Raw genomic sequence first — 21287 nt, forward strand, 5'->3', positions numbered from 1 at the left:
GTCATCATGCCCGGTAGTCCTGACGTATGGTCCTAGGGCTCAGGTATAGGTATTATACAAATAGGTATTGTAGCCCAAGGAGTGGCTGATGGACCTCTTCGGCTAGCCGGGAGATGGGCCTATTAAAGGCTAGCTCTAGGCTAATTGGTTCTTGCGTCGGGACAGAGACATTAGTCAGGAGTGGCCACTCGGATAGCATCTAGCTAACTGCGATGATCCAGGTGAAAGGTTCAGAGCTTGCGGTAGGAATCCGGAGATATGGAGAAAAATACGTCCGATTTGCTCTGGTTTGAGTCGCGCTGTGCAGACTGGCAATAGTTGTCCGGGCTAAAGGTTAGCTGATGACCGCTAGCAATGGCTAGCTGACTACTACTGTTGGGGGTTCCGGTTCAAAAGAAAGAAAATAGCAGATCCATACCACATTGGGTGAGACGGATTACAGGAGAGTATTTTGAAGTTGAGGTTAAGAAAAAAAAATATATATATATGCGAAGTAAAAATATATATACACAGGACACGACAAGACGAGGACAAAGACGTCTGACTGCTACGCCATCTTGAAATAGAACGTTTAAAGCTGTTATCCATAGCGGTGAATCTGCCACGTCCGTTTGCGATATTACAACAACAAAGACTTTACTTCAAACAACGAACACAGTTTTGTTCCCTCGGACATCATTGCACACAGGATGGAACAGCTGAGTACGTACTAAGATTTATTTATTTTTTTACCACGATGCTGGATGCTCATCTCCTCAAAACAAAAACAATAACAAATGCGCCTGGGGCAGCCAGTGGCGCTGTTTCACCTATCGCGGTTTTCTATAGCGTCAAATTGATCTCTAAAGTCGCGCAAGATAAAATCATTGAGCAAGGAGTTTCAAGAACAGAGAAATTGGTCGGGCAAACCGAGGATGAGTGCCGCACTGGCCAGTTGAGAGTGCCAAAATTTGGTCGAGAGAGCAGAGCATATGTCCCGCGAGTGGACAGGCCAGTGGAGGGGCATGCAAATTAAACTTGAGAGCAAGTGTGACTTTGGGCGAGTGAGCCATTATTGTTGCAGATGGAAAATAAAAAGGTATCGAGCGCTATTGTTATTTTACAATGAAATTACGTGTTTTTAGTAGTTGTTTTGAGATGTCAGACAGGTCCACCAACTAAGCCGCTAGTAAGGTTTCTAGGGATAGACATAATCAAGTACTCAAATGGACATCAAAGCTTCATCTTTAACCAGAGATCACGTTTTTTTCAAATACTGTAAAACTATTTGGTGGAATGTGCTTTGTGGCTGCCCAAGTGGACAAGTGAGATTTTGTCTTAAAAACAACGTTCATTTGCTTTGACTGTAGTGTTCAATTTGTACATGTACATTTGTGGGACACAACAAAAAAGAAACCAAGCCAAGTATCACCCCGTTCTTCTCCCTAAATACCCTTTCCCCTCCGTGTCTCATTTGCTCAATTTCATTCCGAGTGCTCCCATTAAGCTTACAGTAATAAATGCCTAAAAAAACATGTCCAACTGATGGGAGCTACATTCCTTTCCAATTGACAGTTTTATTTCAAATCGTAAATGGACTGGTTGGTTGAATTAGGAAAATAAAAACAACGAGCATAGTTTTGGAGTAATTGTGTCCCGTCTGTTTTCCGTCTAAGCTACTTTGCAAACTGCTAGTGCCATTTAGAATTGGTTTGCCTTGGCCAGTGGTTCCCAAACTTTTTATAATCCCGTACCCTTCAAACATTCAACCTCCAGCTGCGTACCCCCTCAAGCACCAGGGTCAGCGCACTCTCAAATGTTGTTTTTTGCCATCATTGTAAGCCTGCTACACACACACTACTATATACACTCATTCTTATGTTTAATAAATGTGAGTTTTTGTCACAACCCGGCTCGTGGGAAGTGACAAAGAGCTCTTATAGGACCAGGGCACAAATAATAATAATCAATAATTTTGCTCATTCTCAGTCTTAAATCAATTTCCACACAGTCTGTGCCTGTATTTCGTTTTCATGCTAGTGAGGGCTGAGAATCCACTCTCACATAGGTATGTTGTTGCAAAGGGCATCAGTGTCTTAACAGCGCGATTTGCCAAGGTATGAAACTCTGAGCGCAGCCCTATCCAGTAATCTGATTAAATTCAATTTTCACAGAACCGCTTGTTGCAATTTCGATGAGGCTCTCTTGTTCAGATATCGGTAAGTGGACTGGAGGCAGGGCATGAAAAGGATAGCGAATCCAGTTGTTGTTGTCGTCCGTTTCGGGAAAGTACCTGCGTAATTACGCACCCAGCTCACTCGGGTGCTTCACTATATCACATTTGACATTGTCCGTAATAGAGGTCGACCGATTCATCGGAATGGCCAATTAATTAGGACCGATTTCAAGTTTTCATAACAATCGGTAATCGGCATTTTTGGACACCAACTATGGGCGATTACATTGCACTCCACGAGGAGACTGCGTGGCAGGCTGACTACCTGTTATGCGAGTGCAGCAAGGAGCCAAGGTAAGGTGCTAGCTAGCATTAAACGTATCTTATAAAAAACAATCAATCTTAACATAATCAATAGTTAATTACACATGCTTGATGATATTACTAGTTTATCTAGCTTGTCCTGCGTTGCATATAATCGATGCGGTGCCTGTTAATTTATCATTGAATCACAGCCTACTTCGCAAAATAAGTGATTTAACAAGCGCATTCGCGAAAAAACCACTGTCGTTGCACCAATGTGTACTTAAACATCAACGCCTTTCTTAAAAGTATATATTTTTAAACCTGCATATTTAGTTAATATTCCCTACTAACATGAATTTCTTTTAACTAGGGAAATTGTGTCACTTCTCTTGCGTTCTGTGCAACAGAGTCAGGGTATATGCAGCAGTTTGGGTTGCCTGGCTTGTTGCGAACTGTGTGAAGACCATTTCTTCCTAACAAAGACCGTAATTAATTTGCCAGAACGGGGGATGATTTAACAAAGCGCATTTGCGAAAAAAGCACAATCGTTGCACGAATATACCTAAACATCAATACCTTTCTTAAAATCAATACACAGAGGTATTTTTTTTTAAACTTGCATATTTGGTTAACCTGTCTGGCACCGGGGTTCCGCTAGCGGAAATCCTCCCACATTCCACTGAAAAGGTAGAGCGCGAAATTCAAAAAATATTTTTGAGAAATATTTAACTTTCACACATTAACAAGTCCAATACAGCAAATGAAAGATACACATCTTGTGAATCCAGTCAACATGTCCGATTTTTAAAATGTTTTACAGCGAAAACACCACATATATTTATGTTAGCTCACCACCAAATACAAAAAAGGACAGACATTTTTCACAGCACAGGTAGCATGCACAAAGCCAACCTAACTAATTAAGAACCAACCAAACTAACCAAGAAACAACTTCATCAGATGACAGTCTTATAACATGTTATACAATAAATCTATGTTTTGTTCGAAAAATTTGCATATTTGAGGTATAAATCAGTTTTACATTGCAGCTACCATCACAGCTACCGTCAGAAATAGCACCGAAGCAGCCAGAGTAATTACAGACACCAACGTCAAATACCTAAATACTCATCATAAAACATTTCTGAAAAATCGATGGTGTACAGCAAATTAAAGACAAACATCTTGTGAATCCAGCCAATATTTCCGATTTTTTTAAGTGTTTTACAGCGAAAACACAATATAGCATTATATTAGCTTACTACAATAGCCTACCACACTACCGCATTCATTCATCAAGGCACGTTAGCGATAGCAATAGGCACGTTAGCGATAGCGAATAAACCAGCAAAAGATATTAATTTTCACTAACCTTCATAAACCTTCCTCAGATGACAGTCCTATAACATCAGGTTATACATACACTTATGTTTTGTTCGAAAATGTGCATATTTAGAGCTGAAATCAGTGGTTATACATTGTGCTAATGTAGCATCTTTTTCCCAGAATGTGCGGATATTTTTATGACACTCAACTATTCTGACCAAATATTTTTATGACACTCAACTATTCTGACCAAATAACTATTCATAAACGTTACTAGAAAATACATGTTGTATAGGAAATGATAGATACACTAGTTCTTAATGCAATCGCCGTGTTAGAATTCTAAAAATAACTTCATTACGACATCCAGCTTAGTTATAGCGAGAGAGTGCCCAAAATCTGGGCGCAAACTACTATTTCACATGTTCGACAGATATATGAAATAGCATCATAAAATGGGTCCTACTTTTGATGATCTTCCATCAGAATGTTGTACAAGGGGTCCTTTGTCCAGAACAATCGTTGTTTGGTTTTAGAATGTCCTCTTCTCCAGTCAATTAGCACGGAAAGCTAGAAAAGTAGAGCGAAGCTCTCCTTCCTGAACAAAGGCACACAACGCAACACGCCTAACGTCCCGAAATATATTTCAATAATCTAATAAAACTATATTGAAAAAACATACTTTTACGATGATATTGTCACATTTATCAAATAAAATCAAAGCCGGAGATATTAGTCGTCTATAACGACAGCTTTTCAGAAGGCAATACCAGGTCCCTTCTCGCGCGCTCCAGAAAACAGGAAACTGGTGACACGTCATGCCAAGAGCTTTTATTCGACCCCAGATCAATAGTAATAATAATATGCATATTGTACGAGCAAGAATTGAGTACGAGGCCGTTTAAATTGGGCACGATTTTCCCCCAAAGTGAAAACAGCGCCCTCTGTCCTCAACAGGTTAAAGAAATTCATGTTAGCAGGCAATATTAAACTAGGGAAATTGTGTCACTTCTCTTGCATTCATTCACACGCAGAGTCAGGGTATATGCAACAGTTTGGGCCGCCTGACTCGTTGCGAATTAATTTGCCAGAATTTTACCTAATTATGACATAACATTAAAGGTTGTGCAATGTAACAGCAATATTTAGACTTATGGATGCCACCCGTTAGATAAAATACGGAACGGTTCCGTATTTCACTGAAAGAATAAATGTTTTGTTTTCGAAATGATCGTTTCCAGATTTGACCATATTAATGACCTAAGGCTCGTAGTTCTGTGTGTTATTATATTATAATTAAGTCTATGATTTGATAGAGCAGTCTGACTGAGCGGTGGTAGACTGCAGCAGGCTCGTAAGCATTCATTCAAACAGCACTTTACTGCGTTTGCCAGATGGTATAGAGAGAAATAGTCCTATAATAACTACAACCTAAAACTTCTTACCTGGGAATATTGAAGACTCATGTTAAAAGGAACCACCAGCTTTCATATGTTCTCATGTTCTGAGCAAGGAACTTAAACATTAGCTTTTTTACATGGCACATATTGCACTTTTACTATCTTCTCCAACACTGTTTTTGCATTATTTAAACCAAATTGAACATGTTTCATTATTTATTTGAGACTAAATAGATTTTATTGATGTTTTATATTAAGTTAAAATAAAAGTGTTCATTGTTCATTCAGTATTGTTGTAATTGTCATTATTACAAATATATATATATATATACACACTGTAGTGTCCAAAACGTCTTTTAAGTCAGGCATTCCCTTGGCAGCAAGAGCCTCTCGGTGGATGCTGCAGTGCGTTGGGAGCAAATGCTTGCAGGCGCGTTACCACACCACTATGTCCCCCTGTCATGGATTTTGCGCCATCAGTACAGATACCAACACATCTTGACCACCAAAGTCCATTTGATTTCACAAAGCTGTCCAGTACTTAAAAAATATCCTCTCATGTTGTACTGGTTTGCAGGAGAAGATGTCTTCCTTAATTGACTCCCCATTATCATAACGGACATATACCAGGAGCTGTGCCAGTCCCGCCACGTCTGTTGGCTCATCCAGCTGTAACGCATATATTTCACTGGTTTGTATGCAAAGCAGTAATTGTTTCAAAACATCTCCTGCCATGTCACTGATGGGTCGTGAAACAGTGTTGTTTGATGAAGGCATTGTCTGTATAGTTTTTTTTGTTCTTTGCCCCCAGCATTGTCCCAGCCATATCTGCGGCAGTTGGAAGAATTAAGTCCTCCACAATGGTATGGGGCTTGCCTGTCCTAGCCACTCGGTAGCTCACCATATAAGACGCTTCTAGCCTCTTATCTGTTGCTTTTATACATGTCTTACTACTCGAAAGTCGTCTTTATTCTTGCTCAAAAAAGTCCTGTGGCTTATTTTTCAAACTGTCATGTTTCGTTTCTAAATGTCTGTGCAAGAGTGAAGGCTTCCCGTGAGAGACTAACGGTTAATGTGATTCGATGTTAATTATTTGACTAGGCTACCTGTATTTGACAGGTACCCGCAAAACACCAGTCTCAACATCAACAGCGAAGAGGCGATTCCGGGATGCTGGCCTTCTAGGCAGAGTTCCTCTGTCCAGTGTCCTTGTTCTTTTGCCCATCTTAATCTTTTCTTTTTATTGGTTTATCTGAGATATGTCTTTTTCTTTGCAACTCTGCCTAGAAGCCCAGCATCCTGGAGTCGCCTCCTCACTGCTGATGTTGAGACTGGTGTTTTGGAACACAGGAGTGATGGTTGCTGATAATGGGCCTCTGTACGCCTATATAGATATTCCATAAAAAATCTGCCGTTTCCAGCTACAATAGTTGTTTACAACATTAATGTCTACACTGTATTTCTGATCAATTTGATGTTATTTTAATTGACAAAAAATTTGCGTTTCTTTCAAAAACAAGGAAATTTCTAAGTGACCCCAAACTTTTGAACGGTAGTGTACATGTACAAATTACCTAAATTACCTCGACTAACCTGTACACCTGCACATTGACTCGGTACCGGTACCCCCTGTATATAGCCTTGTTATTTTATTGTGTTACTTTTTTAAAACGTTTGTTAATTTACTAAATATTTTCTTCTATTTTCTTAACTGCATTGTTGGTTAAGGGCTTGTAAGTAAGCATTTCACGGTAACGTCCACACTTGTTGTATTCGGCACATATTTTAATATAGAGGTAAGATGAATATCGATTTTGAGACATGATGTAGTATTTTCATATTTTATGATACGCCTTTCATATTAATTTGAAATTCTTATCAGAAGATTTATCACAAAAACAAGCGTATCTGTGAAATGTCAACGGAGCACTGAGCGTATACCAAGCTTTTTATTTTCAAAGCCTTTTACATGTATTTCAGCTCGTGTCATGCTAATTTAGCTTTTTTCAACCAGGGGAACAACTTTGAAGATAACAACAAAATGTAAAATCCTCAAACGTTATGAGAACTACACTGCTATGTCAACAGAGCTCTGTGCTTATTACGAAATCTGACTTTTTGAATATAATGTTAATGATGTTAGAAAGACCCCTATGAACAATTCAGAACAGTAATAATCATATTTGTCTTGGTTACATTTCGTCACCAACGTGCGTTTTCACCCACATTGTCTGTTTAGTTTGGAGTTTGATCTCTCACGGCTCCCCCTCACCCCAACTCAATCAAGGGCCTTTTCCTCAGTGAAGCCCTTCACTGTCTTTTCTCTCCCTGCATCTGCCTCCTCCGCCACTCCCTCCCAGTCATGCTGGTCTTACAAGTCCTTCTCTACTAACCCCTTGTTATCTTAGCTAGCTACAATGCTCTTGGTTGACCCCAAAATACTGGTAACTTTTTAAATGTGGTTAAACGTTAACTTCTAGTTCCTCCCAAACCCGGATCCGGGAGCACCCCCACCAGTAAAAAAGCTGACTAGCATAGCGTCACAAGTAAATACTAGCATCTAAATATCATTAAATCACAAGTCCAAGACACCAGATGAAAGATACACTTCTTGTGAATCTAGCCACCATTTCTGATTTTTAAAATGTTTTACAGGGAAGACACAATATGTAAATCTATTAGCTAACCACGTTAGCAAAAGACACAATTTTTCTTACTCCACCATATTTTCACTCCATCAGTAGCTATCACCAATTCGACCAAATAAAGATATAAATAGCCACTAACCAAGAAAAAACTTCATCAGATGACAGTCTGATAACATATTTATTGTATAGCATATGTTTTGTTAGAAAAATGTGCATATTTCAGGTATAAATCATAGTTTACAATTGCAGCCCCCATCACAACTCTCACTAAAATGACTAGAATAACTACAGAGACCATTGTGTATTAGCTAATTACTCATCATAAAACATTTCTTAAAAATACACAGCGTACAGCAATTGAAAGACACAGATCTTGTGAATCAAGACAATATTTCAGATTTTCTAAGTGTTTTACAGCGAAAACACAATATATCGTTATATTAGCTTACCACAATAGCAAACCAGACAACAGCATTGATTCCAGCCAAACACAGCGATAACGTATTCACCACCAATATAAATTAATTTTTCACTAACCTTCTCAGAATTCTTCAGATGACAGTCCTGTAACATCATATTACACAATCCATATAGGTTTTGTTCGAAAATGTGCATATTTAGCAGCACAAATCGTGGTTATACAATGTGATCAGTGGCAACAGGTCATGCATTCTGGCCGGCGCCATCTTGGAAAGGCACCTAATCTAATCAATAAATAATCGTAAACTTGACTAAAAAATACAGGTTGGACATCAAATGAAAGATGCATTAGTTATTAATGCAACCGCTGAGTTAGATTTTTAAAATTAACGTTACTAGACATACAGTGTGCGTTACAGCCAGACTAGTGCCGCAATAATGGCGGACAAATCCGTTTACATTTTTCCACATAAATACGGAATAACATCATAAATAGCTCTTACTTTTGGACGAGCTTCCATCAGAATCTTGTGCAAGTGGTCCCTTGTCCAAAAGAATCGTTGCTTGGTTGTAAAACGTCGTCTTCAACTTCGGAATTAGCAGCTAAGAATAGCTATGTGGCCACAGCATGCCCAAATCCTCCAAACGCAATACTAAGGAAATTCCGAAAATAGCAATATACTCGCATAAACTGATATAACTCGGTTTAAAATAACTTCGTTATGATGTTTCTAACACCTATATCGAATTAAATTACAGACGGATATATCTAAGGTCGATAACTGAGCGTTTCAAAATGCCATCCTGAGGTCCTGCTTTGCGCAATGGCGAACGTCGAAAAGAGAGCTCCCCTCGTTCCTTGGCCTTTTATAAACTCTGAGAACTACGTAGAAACTCCATTCCACTTCTCATTGGTTACTGACATCCAGGGGAAGGCGGGTGCAGTTCATGTCGACCCATAGGATACATACAGAGCTTTAAACTGATCTGAGAACAGAGCCTCATTTTCAGACCTTCGCAGTTCCTGTCATGGATTTCGCTGCAGAAAGAGTTCTGGTTCACCCACAGACATAATTCAAACGGTTTTAGAAACTAGAGATTGTTTTCTATCCAATAGTAATAATAATATGCATATTGTACGAGCAAGAATTGAGTACGAGGCAGTTTAATTTGGAGACCAATTTTCACTAAGTCGAAACAGCACCCCCTATATTCTCAAGAGGTTAACTAGCATGCTAACTAACTAGCTCGGTAGCTGGTAGCTGACGCTAACCAACCTTGCCAATTCAATAGCCTGCTTTAATAACAGAAGACCAAATAACTACCTATTTAATATTGAAATCGTAGTTGATTAGCTAGTTTGTCTAATGAACGCTTTGCGTTTCAGTAGAATGTTACAGGCTATGTTCATTGGCTAGAGCTTTCACCTGTAATAAAATTATAGTAAAAGATTGCAGTTGGGAGAGCACAATTTTTTTGGTGTGTGTAAAGTATACGCAGGGAGTCAGGAAACGGGTGCAGAAGGTGAGTTTAATAACAATCATGAAGATAATACAAAACAGGAGAAGTGTACTGAACGTAACCAAAACCAATACTGCCTGATGACTGAGGCTTACTGATATGAAGGGAGAGTAATCAGGGTGGTGATGAAGTCCAGGTGTGCTTAACGATGGGGATCAGGTGTCCTCAATGATGGTTGCCAGTACCAGTGGTTGGTTAGACCGGTGACGTCACGGGAGTAGAAGTGGCAGTGCCCCCCGATGCGCGGCTTCAGCTGCAGGACGATGCCAGCCAGGGGGACGGCCTCGAGGGCGAGGAGCAGGCCGGACCGGACGGCGAAGGTGGAAATCTCGGATGATGTTGGGATCTAGAATGTCGTCCACCGGAACCCAACTCCGCTCCTCGGGACCGTACCAGTCCACCAGGTACTGGAGCCGACCCCCACAACGTTGGGAGTCCAGGGGGGATCTGACGGCATAGGCGGGGCTTCCCTCGATGTCCAGGGGAGGCGGAGGGGTGTCGTGGGGAACGGCATCAGCCAGGGGACAAGAAACCACCGGCCTGAGGAGGGAAACATGAAAAGAAGGTGAGATCCGGTAGTTAGTGGGGAGCTGTAATCTATATGTCACCTCGTTGACCCTCCAGAGGACCTTGAAGGGCCCCACAAACCTGAGGGCTCAGCTTCCGTCAGACAGAGCGGGAGGTTCCCGGTGGAGAGCTAGACGCAAGCATCAGCATGGACTGCAGTGACGGTCCACCTGATCCTTCTGATGGCAGACAGCACGCTGAAGCCTCACGTTGGCAGCGTTCCACAACTCCTCTGCGCAACGGAACAACTCGTCCACTGCAGGGGCCTCGGTCTGGTTCGGAGTCCACGGAGCCAGGTCCGGCTGAAATCCCAGGACGCACTGGAAGGGAGTCAACCCGGTGGAGGAGTGAGTTCTGGGTGTATTCCGCCCAGGGAAGGAACTGGGCCCACTCCCCCTGCTGGTCCTGGCAATGACTCCTTAGGAACCTCGCCAGCTCCTGGTTGGTCCTCTCCACCTCCCCGTTAGACTGAGGCCGGTACCTGGATGTGAGGCTGATCGTGACCCCCAACTTCTCCGTGAAGGTTCTCCATACCTGTGACGTGAATTGGGGGCCATGGTCAGAAACGATGTCCTCCGGAAGGCCATAGGGCCGGAAGACCTGCTGAGATAGTGCCTCAGTGACCTGGAGAGCGGTAGGGAGACCAGAGAGAGGGATAAAACAGCAGGATTTAGAGAATATGTCCACAGCATCTGTTCACCACCATAATAGAATCTGTCCACCACCATAATAGTGGTGAAACCATCAGATGGAGGGAGATCAGTCACGAAATCTATGGACAGATGGGACCAAGGCCTCTGAGGTACGGGAAGGAGTTTCCATGCTGGGGAGATTTTGTTTGGACACATGCAGAGCATGGATTGACAAAAGTGGGCTACCAGTACTTTTCGGCGATGGATTGAATAGTGCGGGTGATACAACAGCCGATCCCTCATCTCCGTGGGGATGTAGGTGCGCTCAAGAGGGCAGGTAGCAGGCACGGGTTCCCTCTCAAGAGCCTGGTGGATGTCCACATCTACGTCCAAAAACACGTGGCCAGTGATATGGGAGGATGGAATGATAGTCTGGAGGACACTCACAGGACTCTCAAGTGACATGGAACCACAAGGTAAGGGAAAGCAGGTCCTCCAACATCTGCATGCCGAGGCAGTGATTTTCATCCTCGACCGGGAGATGGTGGGGTCATGACTTTGGAGCCACGGAAAGCCGAGGATGACTTTGTGTACAGGAGCAGTGATGATGAGGAAGGGAAGGATTTCTTGGTGCATGGGTCCCACGGTGAGGGTGAGTGGTGCTGTGATGTGCGTGATAGGGCTCGATCCCAATGGTAGTTTATCCAGGGCTTGGACTGGAAAAGGAGAGGAGAGAGGGTACACTGCAGGTACGCAGACGAAGGCCTGGTCAATAAAATTCCTCGCAGCACCAGAGTCCACTAGAACTGTAGAAACAACACCTGAGGGACAGCCAGCAAGTGAAATGGAAATCAGGAAGGGTTTGGCGGAAAACGATGATGTTACTCTGGGAGACTGATGATCACGGGCCGTCCCTCTGCCCCAGTGGACTTCGGGATGGGACGTACACAACACCCCTGGAGTCGGGGGCCCCTCCTGGCCGCAATAGGGACACCGGCGACATCGCTCTGAGGCGGAGAGGTGTGTGACCCCTATCTTCATGGGTTCAGGATCTGCCCCAGGACGTCCAAAAGAGGGCGAGGGGAGCGTCGGTGCTCCCGAAGAAGGTTGTACAGACGAATGGCCACCGCGATGAGTGCGGCCAGGGAAAGGTTGTCGTCTCGGCACGCCAACTCTGTCTGGACCTCCTCGTGCAGTCCTCTTCGAAATAGGGTGCGGAACGCCGGCTCATTCCATCCGCTGGAGGCTGCCACGGTCCGGAAGGTGAGGGCATACTCCGCAACGGTCTGGGCACCCTGCCGGAGTTGGAGTAGTCGCTCACCTCCATGTCTGCCCTCCGGTGGATGGTCGAAGACCGCCCTGAACAGAGCCATGAACCTCTCGTAGGAACCCATCCATTCCTCTCCTCTCTCCCAGATGGCCATAGCCCTCATTCATAGTTGTGCCAGCTGATCATGGTGTTTGCGGATTAGGTGTCCTTGTTCGTCGACCGTCTGGGAGATGTCCTTATCTTCTGCTGCTTCCATTTTTGAAGAGGCAGTATTCTGTAACGTATATGCAGCGAGTCAGGAAACAGGTGCAGAAGGTGAGTTTAATAATAATCATGAAGATAATACAAAACAGGAGAAGTGTACTGAACATAACCAAAACAAATACTGCCTTATTACTGAGGCTACAGAGGTCTTTATGAAGGGAGAGTAATCAGGGTGGTGATGAAGTCCAGGTGTGCTTAACGATGGGGAGCAGGTGTGCGTAATGTGGGTTGTCAGGACCGGTGGTTAGTAGACTGGCAACGTTGAGCGCCGGAGCGGGAGTAGACTTGCCAGTGAGCAGAAATACATGTGGGGATGCTGTGTATTTGTGAGCGCAGTAACTTCAAAGTCTTGACATGTAGTAAGTATCTCAATAAAACAAAAATCTCTGCTCTCTAATTCATATTTTGCGTGCGGTAATGATGTTCTGCTCGCTCAAAGTCACACTTTCAACTCAAGTTTAAAAGTTTTATTTGCGTGTCCCCTGCTGCCTCTGCGTTCGCGGGACCCATCCTATGCTTGCTCCACCACATTATGCGCTATCTACTGGCTTGTGTGCTCGCGGGACCCATCCTCTGCGCTTACTCAATTATGTTTCATCTTGCTCAACAGCGCCATGACGCGAGGGCTCGACTTTAGAGATCGATTTGAAACCATAGTTCTCATATTTATCATAAAGTTACTGTTACACTGGGTTACTCTAGTAACAACATTATATTAAGTTGTTACTTGGTTATTTAGTAGGCCTAATTACATAGTATTGAGGTGAACCTAACCTCTTTTGACACGCAAGCTGTAATAAGTCTGAACAACATTCTAATGGTGTTTAAATTGATATAGCTTCTCTTTTGCCCTATTTATAATGAACTGATATAGCTTAAATGTACATTTTGGTGTCCCAGATTGGCCTCCAGTAAACACTAAAGTTTCTCTCTTTCAGGTCCAGCTCGCTCGCCCCTCCCCAAGTGGGATGGTGCTACATGACGGGGAGGCCATGGCGCCGTAGCCCCCTTTCCTGGATCCTGCCAGCCAGCCCGCCACACCACCTCCCCCCTCAGAGCAGAGGACCACCGCCACAGCAGCCCCCCCCATGAGTCACCCTGTGGAGCCCTAGATCAAGTATGTGTGGACCCCGTCTTCCCCTTTTATATATACTGTACTTACCTCAAGTGCATCCCCTGGTTGCTGTCTATGTTTCTTGCTTCATAGGTGGGGTTCCTTGCCTGTCCCCTTAACTTGCGATGCGCACAATTTGGTTGCTGGACACGGGGGTGTTCTCAAAAAAAGCCTCCATTGGCAACTGGACACGGGGGAGTTCTCAAAAAAAAGCCTCCATTTACAGGTTGCTAATGAGTGCATTTCACACTACTTTTGGATTGTAATTGGATTTTAAAGCTCATATGAATGTCCTGCTTAGTATGTTTGTCATCACAAATCAACTGCATTATACTTAAAAAAAAACTTCAACCAGTAAAATGGCTCTTTGACTAGCTTTGCTATTAGCCTATGTCAATGAGCGTTAGCATTCTAGCTAACGACTGCTGCATCCAAAATAGGTATTTTGCAAAGATCACGACCAAAATAATCTTAGCGACTGTTCAAAACAACACTGCAAGTGTATTGTATGACGACTCAAATATATGGCTCCGGTTACAACAACCTATTAATGTTTCTTCGTGGTGCTCACTGACGATGGGTAACTTCCTGCTTTCTGCATCCAAAAGTCGCGCATATCCGTGAGTGACGTCACTGTGTCGTGTACTGAAAAGGGCCCTATAGGCCAGGTTCATTCGTAAATATATAAGAAGGAAATTGGATTGATTGCTCAATTACCTCTCCTCTTCAAACTCTTCCCCCCTACAGTGCCGTGAAAGAGTAAATATCAATACTTCAAAATGACATCGCTATGATCTGTTTTTTCTGTCACTGATCATCAGAAAGTTGATAGAATAATATGGCAAAAACTTGACTTTACACTGACTTAGTCACTATTATATTATATTACACCTTGGTAGACAGTCCTTTCAGATCAGTGAGGGGGACACAGAGACCGGTCAAATCAATCGATCAATAACATTTTAATTGTCACATGCTGCATAAAGAACAGGTGTAGGCTAACAGTGAAACGCTTACTTAAGGCCCTTCCCAACAATGCAGAATACAATAAAAACAGTAATTTTATTACAGTATAAAAATATACTGAACAATAATACAAATGCAACACGTAAAGTGTTGGTCTCATGTTTCATGAGCTGAAATAAAAGAGCCCAGAAATGTTCCTTGTGGACAAAAAGCTTATTTCTCAAATGTTGGGCACAAATTTGTTCACATCCCTGTTAGTGAGCTTTTCTCCTTTGCCAAAATAATCCATCCACCTGACAGGTGTGGCATATCAAAAAGCTGATTGAACAGCATCATCTTTACACAGGTGCACCTTGTGATGGGGACAATAAAAGGCCACTCTACAATGTGCAGTTGTCACACAGCCCAATGCCACAGATGTCTCAAGTTTTGAGGGAGCGTGCAGTTGGCATGCTGACTGCAGGAATGTCCACCATAGCTGTTGCTTGACAATTTAATGCTAATTTCTCTACCATAAGCTGCCTCCAATGTAGTTTTAGAGAATTTGTCAGTGCATCCAACCGGCCTCACAACCGCAGACCATGTGTAACCACGGCAGCCCAGGACCTCCACATCTGGCTTCTTCAGCTGTGGGATCGTTTGCACCTTTATGAACTGAGTGCCCCATGGTGGCAGTGGTGTTATGTATGGGAAGGCATAAGGTACCTACAACGAACACAATTACATTTTATCGATGGCAATTTGAATGCACAGAGATACCGTGACGAGATCCTGAGGCCCATTGTAGTGCCATTCATCCACCGCCATCACGTCATGTTTCAGCATGATAATGCACTAGAGGTCGACCGATTTGAAAAATCGTTAAAAGCCGATACTGATTATTGGAGGACCAAAAAAGCAGATTTTTATTTATTTATTTATTTGTAATAATGACAATTACAACAATACTGAATGAAGACTTTTATTTTAACGTAATATAATACATAGATAAAAATCAATTTAATCTCAAATAAATAATGAAACATGTTCAAGTTAGTTTAAATAATGCAAAAACACAGTGTTGGAGAAGAAAGTAAAAGTGCAATATGTGCCATGTAAAAAAGCTAACGTTTAAGTTCCTTGCTCAGAACATGAAAGCTGGTGGTTCCTTTTAACATGAGTCTTCAATATTCCCAGTTAAGAAGTTTTAGGTTGTAGTTATTATAGGAACTATAGGACTATTTCTCTCTATACCATTTGTATTTCATATACCTTTGACTATTGGATGTTCTTATAGGCACTATAGTATTGCCAGACTAATCTCGGGAGTTGATAGGCTTGAAGTCATAAACAGCGCTGTGCTTCAAGCTTTGCGAAGAGCTGCTGGCAAACACAGGAACGTGTTGTTTGAATGAATGCTTACGAGCCTGCTGCTGCCTACCACCGCTCAGTCAGACTGCTCTATCAAATCATAGACTTAATTATAATATAATAACACACAGAAATACGAGCATTAGGTCATTAATATGGCCAAATCCGGAAACTATCATTTCGAAAACAAAACGTTTATTCTTTCAGTGAAATACGGAACCGTTCCGTATTTTATCTAACGGGTGGCATCCATAAGTCTAAATATTGCTGTTACATTGCACAACCTTCAATATTATGACATAGTTATGTAAAATTCTGGCAAATTGATTACGGTCTTTGTTAGGAAGAAATGGTCTTCACACAGTTCGCAACGAGCCAGGCGGCCCAAACTGCTGCATATACCCTGACTGCTTGCACAGAACGCAAGAGAAGTGACACAATTTCCCTAGTTAACCTCTAACGAGCCTCAACCCCGGATCCGGGATCACCCCCCACCCCCCCCACACTGATTAGCATCGCTAGCATAGCGTCACAATTAAATAGTAGCATCTAAATATCATTAAATCACAAGTCCAAGCCACCTAATGAAAGATACAGATCTTGTGAATAAAGCCACCATTTCAGATTTTTAAAATGTTTTACAGGGAAGACACAATATGTAAATCTATTAGCTAACCACGTTAGCAAAGGACACGATTTTTTTACTCCCAACAGCTTTTTCCTGCGTCAGTAGCTATCACTAATTCGACTAGATAAAAATATATATAGCCACTAACCAAGAAACAACTTCATAATATGACAGTCTGATAACATATTTATGGTATAGCATAGTTTTTTTGGGGAAAAATGTGCATTTTTCAGGTATAAATCACAGTTCTACATTGCAGCTGCAATCTGAAATAGTGCTGACCCAGCCAGAACAATTACAGAGACCAACGTCATATAACGAATTACTCATCTTAAAACATTTCAGAAAAATACACAGCGTACAGATATTGAAAGCCCAACATCTGGTGAATCCAAACAATATTTCAGATTTATTAAATGTTTTATAACGAAAACAAAATGTAGCGCTAAATTAGCATAGCTATACAAGGCAGATTCGGCTAGGCGCCCACGGCCAGTTCACATGCACAACAGATATGATATAACATCGTAAATTGGGTCTTACTATGGCTGATCTTTCATCAGAATGTTGATCAAAGTGTCCTTTGTCAAGATGAGTCGTTGGTTCCGTTCAGAAATCTTCCTTTCCCACTCCATTTAGCACAGGTACCGGTCGAGTGGCACAGATCTCTCAAATGTAAATAAATTGTGACAACGGAACACCGCAAAACTCCCAAAAAAATTCAAATAATCTGATTAAACTATATTGAAAAAACATACATTACGATGATATGGTCACATGTATCAAACAAAATTCGACACGGAGATAGTTTTCATCCATAACGCCAGCAAAACAGTACACAATCGCAGCTCCAACTCGTGCGAATCAGCAAACCGGAAGTTGTCGGTCACGCCAAAGAAATAGGTCTTATTTCACGTCAGTACCAGATAAACAAAGAATTTCTCCTCTGACGTCCTCTTGACACCCAGAGGAAGGCGAATGAGGTGTGTTTCGGGTCATAGGGGGCACGACCATATATAGGCAGAGCTTTGAAGCCAGCATAACACATCTTGATTTTATGTTCTTGGTCATGGAAAGTGCTGTGAAATGACTTCTGTATCACTCAGAGACAAAATTGAAACGGTTTTAGAAACTAGAGATTGTTTTCTTTCCAATGGTATTATTTATATGCATGTAGTAAGAGCAATAATTGAATAAGAGGCAGTTTAATCTGTTGAGCAAATTATGCTAATGGGAAAATAGCACCCCCTGTATTCTCAAGAAGTTAATATTGCCTGCTAACATGATTTTTTTTCAAACTAAATATGCAGGTTTAAAAAAATTATACTTGTGTATTTATTTTAAGAAAGGCATTGATGTTTATGGTTAGGTATATTGGTGCAATGACGGTGCTTTTTTCGCGAATGTGCTTGTTAAATCATCACCCGTTTGGCGAAGTAGGCTGGGATTCGATGATAAATTAACAGGCACCACATTGATTATTTGCAATGCAGGACAAGCTAGTTAAACTAGTAATATCATCAACCATGTGTAGTTAACTTGTGATTATGTTAAGATTGATTGTTTTTTATAAGATAAGTTTAATGCTAGCTAGCAACTTACCTTGGCTCCTTGCTGCACTCGCGTAACAGGTGGTCAGCTTGCCACGCAGTCTCTTCGTGGAGTGCAATATAATCGGCCATAGTCGGCATCCAAAAATGCCGATGACCAATTCTTATGAAAACTTGAAATCGGCCCTAATTAATCGTACATACCAATTAATCGGTCAACGTCTATAATGCACTGCCCCATGTCGCAAGGATCTGTACACAATTCCTGGATGCTGAAAATGTTCCTAGTTCTTCCATGGCCTGCATACTCACCAGACATGTCACCCGTTGAGCTTGTTTGGGATGCTCTGGATCGACATGTACAACAGCGTGTTCCAGTTTCCTGCAATATCCAGCAGCTTCGCACAGCCATTGAAGAGGAGTGGGACAACATTCCACAGGCTGATCAACTCTTTGCGACGGAGATATGTCACGCTGCATGAGGCAGATGGTCACACGCTCCTACCTTTTGAAAAAGTTATGTGACCAACAGAGGAATATCTGTATTCCCAGTCATGTTAAATCCATAATGAATTTATTTCAATGGACTGAATTCCTTATATGAACTGTTGCATGCGTTTTATATTATTGTTCAGTGTAGAAACACAAGGAATAAATACACAATGAGCAATGATAGCTTGGCTATATACACGAGGTACCAGGTGCAGGGGTACGAGTAAATTGAGGTAGATATGTACATATACAGTGGGGAGAACAAGTATTTGATACACTGCCGATTTTGCAGGTTTTCCTACTTACAAAGCATGTAGAGGTCTGTCATTTTTTATCATAGGTACACTACAACTGTGAGAGACGGAATCTAAAACAAAAATCCAGAAAATCACATTGTATGATTTTTAAGTAATTCATTTGCATTTTATTGCATGACATAAGTATTTGATCACCTACCAACCAGTAAGAATTCCGGCTCTCACAGACCTGTTAGTTTTTCTTTAAAAAGCCCTCCTGTTCTCCACTCATTACCTGTATTAACTGCACCTGTTTGAACTCATTACCTGTATAAAAGACACCTGTCCACACACTCAATCAAACAGACTCCAACCTCTCCACAATGGCCAAGACCAGAGAGCTGTGTAAGGACATCAGGGATAAAATTGTAGACCTGCACAAGGCTGGGATGGGCTACAGGACAATAGGCAAGCAGCTTGGTGAGAAGGCAACAACTGTTGGCACAATTATTAGAAAATGGAAGAAGTTCAAGATGATGGTCAATCACCCTCGGTCTGGGGCTCCATGCAAGATCTCACCTCGTGGGGCATCAATGATCATGAGGAAGGTGAGGGATCAGCCCAGAACTACACGGCAGGACCTGGTCAATGACCTGAAGAGAGCTGGGACCACAGTCTCAAAGAAAACCATTAGTAACACACTACGCCGTCATGGATTAAAATCCTGCAGCGCACGCAAGGTATCCCTGCTCAAGCCAGCGCATGTCCAGGCCCATCTGAAGTTTGCCAATGACCATCTGGATGATCCAGAGGAGGAATGGGAGAAGGTCATGTGGTCTGATGAGACAAAAATATAGCATTTTGGTCTAAACTCCACTCGCTGTGTTTGGAGGAAGAAGAAGGATGAGTACAACCCCAACAACACCATCCCAACCGTGAAGCATGGAGGTGGAAACATCATTCTTTGGGGATGCTTTTCTGCAAAGAGGACAGGACGACTGCACCGTATTGAGGGGAGGATGGATGGGGCCATGTATCGCGAGATCTTGGCCAACAACCTCCTTCCCTCAGTAAGAGCATTGAAGATGGGTCGTGGCTGGGTCTTCCAGCATGACAACAACCCGAAATACACAGCCAGGGCAACTAAGGAGTGGCTCCGTAAGAAGCATCTCAAGGTCCTGGAGTGGCCTAGCCAGTCTCCAGACATGAACCCAATAGAAAATCTTTGGAGGGAGCTGAAAGTCCGTATTGCACACCCGAAACCTGAAGGATCTGGAGAAGGTCTGTATGGAGGAGTGGGCCAAAATCCCTGCTGCAGTGTGTGCAAACCTGGTCAAGAACTACAGGAAACGTATGATCTCTGTAATTGCAAACAAAGGTTTCTGTACCAAATATGAAGTTCTGCTTTTCTGATGTATCAAATACTTATGTCATGCAATAAAATGCAAATTAATTACTTAAAAATCATACAATGTGATTTTCTGGATTTTCTGGATTACGTCTCTCACAGTTGAAGTGTACCTATGATAAAAAGTACAGACCTCTACATGCTTTGTAAGTAGGAAAACCTGCAAAATCGGCAGTGTATCAAATACTTGTTCTCCCCACTGTAGGTATGGGTAAAGTGACTAGGCAACAGGATAGACAGTAGCAGCAGCGTGTGTGTGTGTTGGAGTGTCAATATGTGTGAGTGTGTGGGTAGAATCCAGTGTGTGTGCATAGTCAAAAAGAGTTTGTGCTAAAAGGGTCAATGCAGAGAGTTCCGGTAGCTATTTGGTGAACTATTTAGCTGTCTTTTGGCTTTTTGGTCCCAGACTTAGCACTCCGGTACCATTTGCTGTGCGGTAGCAGAAAGAACAGTCTATGACTTGGGTGGCTGGAGTCTTTGACAATTCTTAGGGCCTTCCTCTGACACCGCCTGGTATAGAGGTTCTGGAAGGCAGGGAGGTTGACCCCAGTGATATACCTAGGGCTGTTGCGTTGACCGTATTACTGCCACATTGGCAGTCATGAGTCATGACCGCAGTAAATTTCCATGTGACCGATGAGTCACGGTAATCTCCTCTTATGCACTCTGGACATGCGTTGGTAGTAGCCAACTTGCTAACGACCATTAGGTCCTAATGGCCTGGTACTCAGGCTTTTATTGTCACTCCATCAGGTCCTAATGACCTGGTACTCAGGGTTCTATTGTCCCTCCATCAGGTCCTAATGGCCTGGTACTCAGGGCTCTATTATCCCTCCATCAGGTTCTAATGTTCTGGTACTCAGGGATCTATTGTCCCTCAACCACCCTGACAGCAATGCAAATGCGATCGTAAATCACGCTTTTAAAACTCACCTCACTGTGATTGATCAATTTGAAGAAAGAAGTTCAGCAACAGGTTGAAACAGTGTAAAGCATGGTTGTTGTGGATGTTGTTTCAAAGCACCCATACACAC

General features: G+C 42.4%; 1 protein-coding gene across 1 annotated transcript in view; it reads left to right on the forward strand.

Moving 5' to 3' along the window:
• The window catches only part of LOC120023981 (nuclear receptor coactivator 1-like), a 117179-nt gene that overhangs the window by 12174 nt on the left and 83718 nt on the right, over positions 1–21287 (forward strand). The window contains exon 2 of the mRNA XM_038968075.1: positions 13448–13626. The gene's annotated coding sequence lies outside the window, so the exon portion shown is untranslated. The remainder of the gene's footprint in view (positions 1–13447; positions 13627–21287) is intronic.

Source organism: Salvelinus namaycush, chromosome 29 (assembly GCF_016432855.1).
Source record: "Salvelinus namaycush isolate Seneca chromosome 29, SaNama_1.0, whole genome shotgun sequence".
NCBI lineage: Eukaryota > Metazoa > Chordata > Actinopteri > Salmoniformes > Salmonidae > Salvelinus > Salvelinus namaycush.